The sequence below is a fragment of the Rattus rattus genome, chromosome 7, assembly GCF_011064425.1.
Source record: "Rattus rattus isolate New Zealand chromosome 7, Rrattus_CSIRO_v1, whole genome shotgun sequence".
Taxonomy (NCBI): domain Eukaryota; kingdom Metazoa; phylum Chordata; class Mammalia; order Rodentia; family Muridae; genus Rattus; species Rattus rattus.
In genome coordinates this window covers 18,246,994-18,261,166 of record NC_046160.1, presented here as the reverse complement: position 1 = coordinate 18,261,166, position 14,173 = coordinate 18,246,994, and positions in this window count along the sequence as shown.

The window sequence follows — 14,173 nt, the reverse complement described above, 5'->3', positions numbered from 1 at the left end:
ACTTGGCGTTTGTTGGCTAACCTGTCTAGACAAATTGTTCAGTCCCAGGTTCAGGAAAGACACTACCTCAAACAGACTAACCAGGAGAAAGTAACTAAGGAGCACATCCATTGCCTACCTCTGGCTTCTACATACACTCACACACGTGGGCACACTCACACTCACCTGAGCACACACGCACATGAACTTATACACGCATGTGTGCATGCATACACACACACACATGCATACACGCACAACACTAAATACATGTCTCCACTTCTCCGTGTGTTAAAGCTTGCTGCTTGGGGCACGATACTTTATTTGTAAAGGGGACGGGAATTGATGGAGAGCACCCTCTTACCAATTTTCATCAGTGTAACCACGTCCAGAAATAGCGATGATATTTAGATGACATATAAGTTGGTGTGTGGTTCCCTTTCGCTCTCTTACCCTTGATATACCAACTCGAACAGTGCACTTGAACGTGATCCATTATACCAGAATGCAAAGCAGGAAGGTGCCAGCATCACCAAGTGTATGTGTAGATGGCAATGTATAGCCCCTGGTATTTAATAGTTATCATATTCTAAGGGTAATTTAAAGGGTTTACATAGGTTATATCAACTGAACCAGGAAGAATTTCTGCATAAGAGATAGGATGTGTTTGTGGTCTTCATTGTTTGATTAATTCAGTGAAGAAAATAATGCATCTCTTTGGGCCAGCTTGAATCACTTTGAGTTGATTGAAACTTAATTTAAATGTACCGCGGGCAAATGCTTCTGCAGGCAGAAGATTTAGTGAACCTTAAATTGCAAACCAGAGATGGGAAACACGCGGGCAACAGACTCACACGGGGCAAAGAATGCCTCTATGCAGGCACCGTGGTGGTCCTGGGGCTCTAGCCACCCAGTATCTGTGTGGAGAGGCCAAACGACGCACTAATGCTCTCTCTCTCTCTCTCTCTCTCTCTCTCTCTCTCTCTCTCTCTCTCTGTCTGTCTCTGTCTCTCTGTCTCTCTCTGTCTCTGTCTGTCTGTCTCTGTCTCTCTCTGTATGTCTGTCTCTCTCTGTCTCTGTCTGTCTCTGTCTCTCTGTCTGTCTCTGTCTCTCTCTGTCTCTCTCTCTCTGTCTCTCTGTCTCTCTCTGTCTCTGTCTGTCTGTCTCTGTCTCTCTCTGTCTGTCTGTCTCTGTCTCTGTCTGTCTGTCTCTGTCTCTGTCTGTCTCTCTCTGTCTCTTTCTGTCTCTGTCTGTCTCTGTCTCTGTCTGTCTCTGTCTGTCTCTGTCTCTCTGTCTCTCTCTGTCTCTGTCTCTCTGTCTCTCTCTCTCTCTCGCTCTGTGGTGTGTGAGTATCTCTGGGAGTTGTAGTCATAGTATGGGACATATCTTTCTACCTTTTCATATTGGGGACTGTTGGTAGTGATCAACAGACGGCAACCCTTGTGTTCTCTTTCCAGTGACAATATTTATAGAAGGATTTTGTGGCTTAGGCCTGTCCTCAGAGTGGAAACATTAAACACTGATGTGTGATATTTCCACCTTCTCAGTTTTGTAATTCTAAAGTATCCCCATAATTGTGTATCCCAGCCCCCCAACCCCCTTTCCAGGGTTAGTGTTGCTCAGAGACAGACTTCGCCTGTGAGTTCAGATCTAATGAGGAGGCTGAAGGGGAGAACAGAAAACACAAAAGAATAAAGACGGGAGAGTGGCTGGCAGAGGAGAGAGGAGCGCTGCAGACAGGACTCCAAGCGGGTGCCTGGCACATTGCAGCCTCTTTGTAAACGCATGCATGGTTCTTTTATTTATTTAAGGGATATCTGTTTAGTTTTTTACCGTGTGCCAGGTTCTATGAATAGGGGAGAGATCAGCCAGCTGTAGGGGGTGCAGGGTCTGGTTTTACTCACAGAACGCATGGCACATCAAATGACTTGTTCTCTCCTTAGGAAGGAACAGAAAATCGATATTCCATTGCTTTTCCATTGGCCTTCAGCCCGTACTGCTTTCAGGGGTTCCGGGGGGTGGGGTGGGGGACCAACCCGACACAAACAAACCAACCAACCAAGCAAGCAAACAAACCCTAGAAATGCACACTAAATTCCACGCAGAGGACACCTGGGTATTTGTCCCTTCAGTGTCAGAGAGGCTGTAGTAGGTCGGATCATTCGGGAGGGTGAGCGAGAGGACACCCTCAGGCTGTCTCCTGTCCCCTTTGGCTCAGCGTACTAGCTGGGCTTGAGAGAGAGGCCCACGATGGTCACACATTTTTCATAGGCCTGCTATGGCCATTGACGACGGTTTTGCCAATACATCTGCCGCAAAGTTTACCACAGCAGCTGCTGGGAGGTCTGCTCCGTCTGTGTCCTCAGCCCTGACCCCAGTCCCAGTTGCTGGGGTGGGAGGCTTGACTGGAAAATTTTGTCATGTGGCACAGATACTGAAGGGAAGGGAGAGGGACCCCGGGGGTCAAGTTCACACTGGGTCAAATATGTGTTCTCAACACTAGTTAAAACAAACATTTAGGAACCATAAATTCCGTGTCATGATAGTGCTTTAGCATTCATGGTGAAACACTCCTTCAGCCCAGGGCTGGTTAGCATGAAGCACCCAATCCCAGTCTTCTCTATGCTGCTGAAATTTTCTGACTCCGCAATGGGTCCTTTGGCAGCCACAGGACTTTGCTATTTCTCACTGTCATTCATTGTGGACCATTCCAGACAACGCTCAAACTCCTTCCGGTATGTAGATGACATTTTCTTAAAATGCACATTTTTTTTTTTCTTCCGAGTGCTAGCAAGAAAGGCTCCAGGATAACTTGGAGCTTAAGGGCTACGTCACCCATCTTAACCCTTGACCCTGTCAGATCGCACAAGGAGCAAGCAAGGTGAAAGTTACTTTGCACGGGATCTCAGACATTACAGGGCATTTTCTCTTTTTCAGTCTTCACACCCTGTAGGTTTATTGAGGGAGGCATGGTCTGTTAGCGGTGGCAGTCAGCACTTTATTCCCTGAATTGAATTCCTGATTTTCTAAACTATGTTAGTCTGTCCCATCCAAGCTAGATGGGACAGATGCTAGAGCATCAGAAACTTAGAGTCTCACGGTTTTGGTGACCAGATGCTGCACTTCAGGGAATGGTGTGACTGCTTGCCTCCAAGAGCCTTTCTCTGCATTCAAGGTCTACACGTAGCCTCACTCCGCTTCTATCTTTTGTCCCACCACATAGAAGAATCCAGTCCAATTATGTCCAGTCTCACCCATCTTACCTAGCCATTCTCAGCAAAGATCCTCCCTCCAAATCAACTCACATTCTGAGGTCCTGGGAGTTAGGATTTCAACTTGTCTTGTTTTCGGTGGGGAGTGGGGAGTCACAATCTAGCTCGTGTGCTGTGTACCTGGGCCTGAGACGTGGGCTACACAGAGGTGGCTCCCCTGAGCATTTGGTGGTTTCCTCTCAGTGTTTGAAGACTTCATTGCTCTCCTGCCAAGAAGCCCTTGACTATGGATTTAGCTTGGCTTCTTCCCCCATGGCTCCTAGGCAGGTTGCGGGAGACAAGGAGATCGTTGTAGGTGATTTGTTTACACTTCTGTCCGTTTCTCTCTGGCCTGTTTTACAGAGGTCTGGATGAGTGGTTGGCAAACATGAGTATCTGGGGATTCAGGGCTTATTGTTATTGACGATGTGGGGCAGTTATTATGGAGGTGATGATCTAGAAGGATCTAACACTGGAGACTGGTTTGACACTGGGTGAGGGTGGTGAGAGGCCAGAGCCACACTTAGGCAGGAGTTCTCTAGACTTGGGTTAGCTTAGTCGGGTGTGTTCTTTCCCATCTGTTAAAAAAGCTAGTTAGTTCCAGCTTTGCTGTATACCTATGATTGTATAATATTTTGAAATTTGGAAAAATTTTAATAATATCAGGATGATTAAAAGCTTCAGGAAAACTTTACATTTCTGTCTCTGACTCTGTCTCTCGGTCTCTCTCACTGGTGTGTGTGTGTGTGTGTGTGTGTGTGTGTGTGTGTCTGTGTGCCTGTGTGTGTGTGTCTGTGTGTATTTGTGTGTGTGTGTCACAGTGTAGGTATGGAGGTCAGAGAACAACTTGGTTCTTTCTATCCACCATATGGGCTCCAGGGATTGAACTCAGACTGTCAGGCTTCTTAGAGCACGTCTTTACAGGTCAATCCGCTCCACTGTCCCCCGAAGATTATTTCTTTTAATTTTCAGTTTTAAGCACTTTAACTCTTGTGAGCGTATGCATGCATACATGTTTTCTATTAAAGATCCCATTTAAAAATATTTGTTTGCTTATTAACTATTTTACGTGTATGTGTGTAGGTCTTCATGAGTGTATGTGAACTACTTGAGTGCAGGAATCTATGACGGCCAGCAGAGGGCATCGGATACCTTAGAACTGGGGCTGCAGGCAGTTGTGAGGTGGTGCGTGGCTGCTGAGAACCCGACTCGGGTCCTTGAGTAGTAGGCTGAGCCCGGTCTCCAGCCCCAAACGTTCTATTTTAAATTATAAACAAGCGGAACACACAGAGTCAGGAAGAAATCTATCTAACGGCTGTCCCTAGTGTTACGCTTTTAAAAGCTCCCCGATATGACAGTGAAGCCTGCTGATTTATAGAGAGAGAGACTGTGGCCTTAGTTTGCTTAAATGCATGTTTTCCTAATAATGGCTCTTGCCTCTTTAGTGTAGAGAGAACAAGGCATAATTTGCTGGTGTCTGACCAACTGTTTGGGAACCTGTGGACCAGTACACAGGTGTATATGATGTATTTTCCTTTGCCTGCTCATTGCTGGGCTGCTGGATATGAACAGAGCACCCCAGGTAGCTTCAGTTCCGTACACTGGGAATGCGTACAGATCATGTGACTGTAAAACAGCGGCGCTACGGGGTTGGGGATTTAGCTCAGTGGTAGAGCGCTTGCCTAGGCAAGCGCAAGGCCCTGGGTTCGGCCCCAAGCTCCAAAAAAAAAAAACAAAAAAACAAAACAAAACAGCAGCGCTTACTAAGAGCTCCCTCTCCCTTCTCCTGCCTCACTGCGCTGGCCTCATTCTTTCTCTTCCGAGCATTGCTCGCTCTCAGTTGATTTGCCTGAATTAGAGGCTGTGGGACACGGTTCTGTCTTCGGAGTTAGAATACGGGGCTCAGATCTTGACCTTCATGCTTCCTCATTGCGTGATCTCTGAGAAACTGGGGAAGGCCAGGTTAACTCTGTGCAGCCAAATGGGTCTAATAGTCTAGCCTTCCCAGGCCTCTGGAGGGCTGTGTGAGAAGCTGCTCGGAAAATGCATGGAGAATGCCTAACCCACATTTAACATCAGTGGCTCTCGGTTGCTCTGGGTTGCTCAGGGCTGCCCCCTCCTGGTCACTCTTTGTGCCCACACGCTACTTATGTCTTCTGGAGAGCAATCACTGCTCGCCCTGTGTTGCTTCCAAGCGCTGTGACTTACCTTTGCTTGGGTCTGCACCGAGCCGGGCATCAGTGCTGCTTGACCAACATCGAGCTCCCAGACAGCAGGGTTTTCTCTGTTACTTTCTGTGTAGCCAGGCCCCTTGGGTTGCCATAGCACCAGTGCTAACTGAGTTGAATAGAATTACTTCGACTGGCAAGTGTAACTTAGCGGGTGAGAGCTGAAGTCCTCAGAACACCCTGTGGGGTTCGGCTTTCTCCCCTCTTTGCTTACCCTCACCTTTTGACAGTCATCTCCGTTTGCTTTGCTGTTTCTCCGTGTGCTTATTCTGGCTTGCCAGACAATGTTGCACAGGCTGGCTATTCAGGGGCACACATCTTATTCAGTTTCCCCCTCCTTCCCTCTGTAAGGCTGCCCTGGCATAGCCCAACCTTTAAGAGGACTTTTCCTTTCTCCCTGCCAATTTTAGAATCTTTCTGCTCAACATCATCTGATAGAGATTTGGGACTAAGTAAAATGAATGTTGTATGATTTTCCCCTGTAATTTTAGATTCCCAAGCACTGCTCTTGGCCAACTATCCTATTCCCTGTGGCTTTTTTCCCTGCACTGCGTTTGAGTAATATTGTTGGCGTGGATGTCGGTAAACAGTTTGCGAAACGTTGTGTTTTGTAAATTAGAAGATGGATGGGCTGGTTTTTAAGTATATGCTCTTGATTCTGTTGGGCCAGATAGAAGATGAATTTGGCCAGTGCATGGGGTAATGGAGGGCAGGGAGATGTTGTCATCCAAAGTAGGTGAGGTCAGCTGTCCCGCAGCCATGCGATTCCTTGCTCTTTACAAACGAGAAGCAAGAGACTGCAGAGAAAACTTCAGAGGAGACTCAAGGGGGAATCCTTGCACAAGAGACAGGAGGAGGAGGCACCAGAGGGAAGTCTAAACTTTCCAGCGAAACAGGAATAGGGAAATGGGACATTTGTAGACATAGGAACCTTGCGCTATTGTCTCTAAGAGGATTGTCAGTTCTTTGTGACACTCCGTGTAATAAGAAGGACATCTACATCCTTTGTGCTTGTGCCAGATGGGTGCCATTTATACACTGTGGCAAATGGATAGTTAAAATAGGCATCTAAAAAAAAACCTCGAAATTGGCTGCAGCACATTGCCTCACCTAGACCAGTCATTGGCTCTGGGGATGCAGCAGTGGGGGAGACGTCAGCCTCTGCAGACCAAGTGAATCTTTAAACATCTCCCCGACCTGCCATCAGGGACAGAACCATCTCTTCTTGAATCTCATTCAAGTCCCTGCAAATGAGCACACAGTTGACACCACACGGTCCCTTCTCTCTCGACACGTTTGATGTTCTATCTTGACCCCTTGTGTGTTGGGCTTCCCTACTCAAGTCTAAGCTCGAGATGGGAGGACGTCTTCCCAGAGCTGTTGTTCCATCCCCAGAGCCCATAAATGTAAATTTCTATGGGATGAGTAGGTGAACGTATGGGTTCATTGATTGCTCTTTTCCAGCTCCATGTAGTGGTATCCAGACAGGGGAATATTCTCAAGTGATGGGGGTGGGGCAGTCAGGGACATTTCTCTAGGGTAGTGGCTTATGACACCCATCTGGTAGGACAGGATCTGGGAGGGGAACATTTGGGGTCAGGAGAATGCAAGATGCTGGGGTAGAGCGGCCCGGGCTGTTGAAGTATTGTTAGTGGGAGTTACTACATCACACGATAAAATAATGAAAATCTATTTCATCTCTTTTTTTTAAAAAGCCCAAATTAGTAGAGATTGCTGCATGGCATGTTTTAAAAAGTCAAATTATTAAACACCAGTGATAAGTCATTTCGGTTTGATGGCTCCAAAAACTTCAGAAAGAAGGCAGTGCTGGTAACAGTGTGTCAAATGATCGGGGAATATATTTGTAGGTCATTCTGCAAACTATCTCCAGCTTCATTGTGTGGCAAAGAGAAACAAACAAACAAACAAACAAACAAACAAACAAACCAACCCTGAGATTCATGCCTACCCTGCATGTCCACATGATATACAGAGAATTGGATGCTGATAATAAGGCGGCCGTTGATGGCTATTCTGTGGGTATTGTTTTCTGTGTTATCTCGGTAATATTTGTCTTGAGAAATAGGGTGCACACGACCCACCCAATGTCTGTGGGCTTTCTGCTTTAGTCCTCATGTCACACGCTGAACTCACTGACTCTGGGACACCCGCAGTTTGAAGTGAAGCAAAAATGTCTAGCCCTCCGCTCAATCTTCCCCCGCCCCTGGTGATTTGCTTTATCCTCAGAGCAAAAACACAAAGACAATCCTTCTCTCAGGAGAATCCCTGCTTCCCTCCTCCTTGTGACAGTGGAGAGGTTAAGCGAGTCCGAGATTTGGGAGTAATTGGATGTGAAATAATGCAGACGATAAGTAAATTCAAGGCAGCCACTGTGTTCTTGCTTTACTCTTTTATCCGGTAGGAAGTTGGGCTGCCCGGGCAGCACCGTGGATACAATAGACCCTCAGTGAGGGTTCGTGACTAACAGGCACTGCAAGCTGCATTGGATTCTGAGTGGAAAACCAGATGAAATTCATTTAAATCAACGGATACTGTCATTAAACAGTCCTTTTCCTTACAAGTGGATGCGAGTTGTAGCAGGCTTCCCTGTGCGGCAAGCTGTAGTGCCCTCTTTTCAGTGTTGGAGGGTTGATGGATGATAACATTTTCTTCCTTCCTTCCTTCCTTTCTTTAATGCGGATTGCTTGAGTGCAAGCCGTAAGCCATCAGCCTCATATTTCTGATGGTCCGTGGGCCAGTGGCACTGAGGGGTTTGTGGAGGTGTGAATTCTCTTACCTTCTGTGGTGGTACACACTTATAATCTCAGTGCTCGAGGAAGTTGAGGCAGGGGGATTGCCAGTTGGAGGAGAGTTTGGCTGCACAGTGTGTTTCTGGATAGCATGGGTAGTACAGTGACCACTTGAATTTGGAATGTGTCCTGCTGTTGCAGAGGACCTAACCTGAATTTAGATCCCAACACCCAGGTCAGACAGACCCTTTTATGGGTTAAATACCAAATGTGGACTTTGGCTCCCTGCCACAGGCCTGTCCATCAGAACTCCTTAACGGGCACATCTAAGGGCCCTCATTTTGCAGGTACCCAGCTCGAGGATGCACACTGAAGCTTGGGGACCCCCTGTGGGTTGCACGTCCTGGGATAAAAGATGCTGCAGGAAAATGATGAGGAGGAAGGGATTACTCACTTTCTCAAATCGTTTAAAACTGAAGAGCTAGCGTTTGTCTAGAGCATGCCGGACACCGTTAGGGAGAACTCTTTCTCGTCAAGATTAGGAGGTTTAGATCGAGAGAGAACAAGGTAATAAAGAGGGGGCATTTGCCCCTGCAGGGCTGTAACATGGGATCAGGCTGGCTCAGTCATGGAAGGTTCTGGAAGAACACAGGAGGTGTTTGGAAACAGCCCAGCTAAAAGTTTCTGCCACGACATCCTTTTATTAGATGCATATCCAGGGGAGGAATGGCCTAGTATTTAAGACCAGGACCCTTTGTAGAATTAACTGAGGGAGTTGCAGCTTTCCCTCTATGAAGAAGACTGCTTCCCCCTTGTATCTTTGACATTTTAAAAAATTTATGGGTATAGGTGTTTTGTCTGCGTGTATATAGGCGCACCACGTGTGTGTGGTGCTTGTGGATTGTGTGTCCAGTGTTCATGATTGTGAGCCACAGTATGGGTGTTGGAATTGGACCTGGGAAAGGCAGCTCGTGAGGTAACCACAGAGCCATTTCTCCAGCTCCATGTCTTTTTTTTTTTTTTTTAAAGCGTGTCTTGCTCTTTTTCTTTCTTTAATATACATTAATACACAGATGCTTTGTCAGAGTGTTGGAGAAGGATTAGGCCCTCTAAAATGTCTGTCTTTAAGTAGAAATGTAGTATGCATGCATGCATGCATGTGTGTGTGCGTGTATGTGCGCTCGCGCGTGTGCGTGTGCATACGTGTGTAGTTTATTTAAATCAGTTATCACAGAAATGGCTATATCTATTTAATTCTGAATTTGAAAATTACCTGAATTGTTGATTGTGTACATGGGGATATGTGTCCTTGGTGTATGGGGGAGGTCAGAGGACAGCCTATGGGGGTCGGATCTCTCTATACCCTGTGTGTCTTGGCACGGAACTTAGGTGATCACGTTTGGCAGCAGGCACCTTCGCCCACTGGACGGCCTCACGGACTCTACCTCTTCGGTATTTTCTGATGCACATGGCATGCCACCCTAGCTTAGCATTTGCATGTTACTTCTGCTGCAGCATCCAAGTGCTGCAGCGTCATGTAGAGGCCAGAGACTTAGAAAATACCCAAAACTACTTTAAAATACATATGTTAAAACTTCAGTATTTTTTTGTCTCAGTATGAGGAGATAGTTTGGTAGAAAAGCAAAATTATAGACTAGAATTTATTATCAGTTCCCCTGCCCATGTATATGTGTGTGTATGCATGTATATGCATGTATGTATGGGTCAGAGAACAACTTTGAGAAGTTGGGTTTCTCATTCAACTTTTATGTGCTTTTTTTTTTGTTTGTTTGTTTGAGTATTGAACTCAGGTCACCAGGCTTGCTCAGCAAGACCTTGACTTGCTGAAAACTATGTCACTGGCCCTGTTGGTCATTTTAAAATTCATCTTGTGGGGAACAAAATTGGGCAGAGTAGAGTCCTCATTAGCATCTTAGTTCCCGATCACCGATAGCCCCGCCGCTCATCAAAATACTTCCACCAGAGTGGGACAGTCTACCATTTTGAACCTACAGAGACATATCAGAATCCCCTCACATCAGTTATAAATAATTATACTGGGGCTCACGTTTGGAGTGCTGACTGTGGATTTTGACAAGTGTTACACGATGGGGATGTACCACAATAGAACAGTTGCTCTGTCCTAAGAGTCTGGTTGTCTGCCTAATCATTCCTTCCTCTCATGTTACCCTTGGCAACCACTGATCCTAGCGTTAGAGTTTTGCTTTTTTCCCCAGGATGTCACATAGTTGGGATCCTGCCTGATGCATCTTTGCAAGATTGCTTTTTCACACCAGTTTGGTTCCCCTACAGCTTTTCATGCCAAGGTGGCTCATGCCTTTTTATAGCATGAAATAATACTCCATTGTCTGCCCATTTTATAGTTTATCTAGTCACTGACCTGAGAGCTTCTGGTTGCCTCCAAGTTTTGAGGATTACAAATCAAGGCGTTACAATATTTTGCTTTATTTGTGTGATAATAACTTTTCATCTGGTTTGGGGACCTACCAGAGGGTGTGACAGCCGGATGATGTGGTTAGAGCAGAGAGATTGTTTTTCCCTTTGAGATACTGAAACTGGCTTTCAATGTGGCTGTACCATTTTAAGGTCCCATCAGCAAGAGTCTAGAATAGTTTCGTTCTACATCTCTGCCAGCAGTTGTCGGTACCAGCTGGATTTTGTCCATCCTAATAGCCACGCGGAGGAATCTCAATTTAATTTTCGTTTGACGAATGAACTAGAACAGTGACAACCTCTCCTAATCTCACTTGCTTTCTTTCTAACTTCAGTTACATAGAGGCCTTAGTGTTGTAAGTTGAGATTTTGTTTAGTTTCTTTGTGGGGATGGGGGGTGGGGGATGGAGGATGGGGGTGGAGCTTGCCTTGACAAACCCGTGGAGATTGGTTCTCTCCTCCTATTATGTGGGTCTCTAGGATCAAACTCAGGCCTCCTGTCTTGGCAGCAGGTGTCTCACTCACTGAGCCATCAGAATGGCCTCTTTTTCTTATTCTCTTGTGCACAATTTAAAGTTAATTAATTACCTACTTAGCTAATTAATTGTGTGTGCTTGTGCTTTGCCGTGGCATGCATGTATAGATCAGAGGATAACCTGAAGGAGTTGGTCTTTCTCTCTGCCTTGTGCATTTGGGGATTGGACTCAGGTAAGCAGGCTCGTTGGCAAGCGGGTTAACCCACCGAGACATCTCACCGGCACTCTTTTTTTTATTTTACTTTGACTTTTATTTGGTTTGCTTTAGTTTCGGTGAACCAGGGTCTTGTGTAGAACCAGGTCGTATCTGCTTGGTTGTTTCCTGGATGTCTTGGCTTTTAATTCCTGATGCTCCTGCCTCAGAATTTCAGATTTTCAGGCTCTAGACATCTGGACTTGAGATGGAAAGGTTACATTCTAAGAACAAAAACGAACAATTTTCGGATTTCTAAAGAATCCTCGATGCAGCGGTGGCCCACACCTTTAATCCCAGCACTTGGGAGGCAGAGGAAGGTGGATCTCTGACTTTGAGATTAGCCTGGTCTACAGAGTGAGTTCCATGATAGCCAGGTATGGGTCTCCCCTCTCCTGGGAGAGTCATTGGCCAGTGGACCATGAGGGTGGAGGGAACTGAAGCATCAAGCAGGGCTCAGACAGCTGTGGGTGTGATGGAGGGGCTTCTGGAAACAGCTTCAGTGAGACAGGTCTCTTTATTGTTCCAGGGATAGGGTATATAAGAGCTCTAAGGGGTATGGCTGGAAAGGGTTCATTGGTCATAACACAGTACCTATTATCATATGGGTGAGAAGCCAGAGCAGGACCTGTATGCAAAGTTATGCAGCTTTTGCAGAGAGCTCTGGGCAGGGTCTTCAGATACGGTGTCTATGTGCAGGGACACTCTCCAGACAAGGTCAGGCAGAGGAAAAGAAGCGCTGCTGAGTCAGGAAGTTCTCCACTTGTCATTGAGCTCTGAGAGTGACACGAACATGGCGGACTGTGACCTTAACAGCAGGGTTCTCCAACAACCAGGGCTGTTACACAGAGAAAACCTGTCTTCACTCCCCCATCCCCAAAAAAACCCAAACAAACAAATGAATCAAACAAAGAGATGGTTTAGATTTGATTGTTAAGTATTTGGGGAAATCATTACAGAACTCTTATCCAAGGATAATCCTTCTCTTTAACCCAGGTTAGATCATGGGATCACAGATTACCAACAGAGCCCTGAAGAATTTTCAGAGACATTAGCTTTAGGTCATTTTTATTCTCAGGGGGGTACATTGTGAAGGAACCTCCACCTATTTTTAATGGGTTTAACTTTTTTCCACGGAGGTCTCCTAAGGACCTCCATCAAGGATGCCATTACAGGAAACACATGCTGTAAGGAGCTGTAGAGAGGGTGGCTCAGAGTCCTGGCGTTTGTCAGTAGAGAGAGGCACCAGTTAGAACTTCACATCTTCCAGGACTGTCAAGCCCGTCAGAATTCCACCGTGGAGGGGGAAGAGGCCCCCCCAATTGTAGATTGCTCATACCACACCATGCACATATGGGTAGAGCTAATTGGATTCGATTGTTATATTAATAACAATATGAATGAGGGCATGAAATTGGATAGGGGCATAGGAGAAGTTGAGGGGAGGTAGTGGTGGACAAACATGACCACATTGTACACATGCACACAACCTTCAAACAATAAAAAAATACTATTTAAAAGATGGGAGGCACCAGTGTTTGTGTCCTCAGCCGGATTCACCTGGATGGTGACAAGGTTGTCTTTGTGGTATCATTGCCAATGATGGTAACTATTCTGTTGTTCCACCTTCTGGTGGTTTTTGGCGAAGTCAATCTCTTTTGGGTCCCACCTGACCATCCTCTCTCTCCCCGTCTCGGCTCTGAATAAATGTTGGGATTCTTTCCTTTTTCCTTCTGATGCTCACCACTGCTCAGGTTGGCTGTAGTAAGGTTTCATAGGTGGCTTTCCAGAGCAGGAAATCATTCCAGCACGTTCAAGCTTAGCCACACCGGATGGTTCAGAGTAAGACAGCTCCGTCTCTCGGAACTCCTGCCCCAATTCAGTCGAACAAGAGTTAGGAGAACAGCAAGACTCTCTGAGGTCTCTGGACTCTGCCTTTCTCTATAATTGGCCAAATTCTGTACATGTATCCTCTAGAATCATAGCAAGATACTACGGAAGGCTGGATGTGGTGATGCATACCTGTAGTCCCAGTGCCCTGGAGGATCTGAAGTCGTAGGGCCAGCCAGGGTTACAGAGTCAGACCCTGTCCCAGGGAAAGAAAAGGCACTATATAAGTATTGGTTATAACTGGTCTTACATTTTGGATAAGTTGTTCTATTTTCTGTTAAACTAGCACGAATATAATTATAACTATTATTTAAGTTATGGAAAGGCTCCGTCTTATCATCTAGAATGAGGACGAGGCCCCTGTGTTTGAACAAGTGGTGTACTTGACAGAACTCTGTTGTCTGCTGGCCCGTTACAGAGTCTTCTCCTGAAACACGATGTCACAGGCTCAGCCCGAACTGTGCCAGGCCCTTGCTGAGGTAGTGGCTCCTCCTGGGGCTTAGGTGACTTCCCACGTTTCATGGATGCACAAACTCAAGGCAGGGTTCAGACTCGGAGCCAGCACTGTTTTCATCCCTACCCGTCCCTGCCTCCCAGGATCTGTGCAGACTACAGATGGTGTTTGTCCTGGTTGGAGCTCAGCTGCCTGGCGTTTCTGTGGGAAAATCTCACTCGGGATTCCAGTGCGGGGAGGCTCATATCTTCCCACTCTCCAGGGGTTGAGCAATAGTGATTTGGTTAACCAAGCCCGTGTGGCTGTCTTCGTCAACATCCAGGACTTTCTCTAGAGGCTTGTCTTCTTCTCTAGGGTTAAATACCTCAACGTTCCCGGTCCCTACTGGAGCAGGTCTGGACTTATGAAGGGTGTGGATGCAGACTCACAGGGATGGCT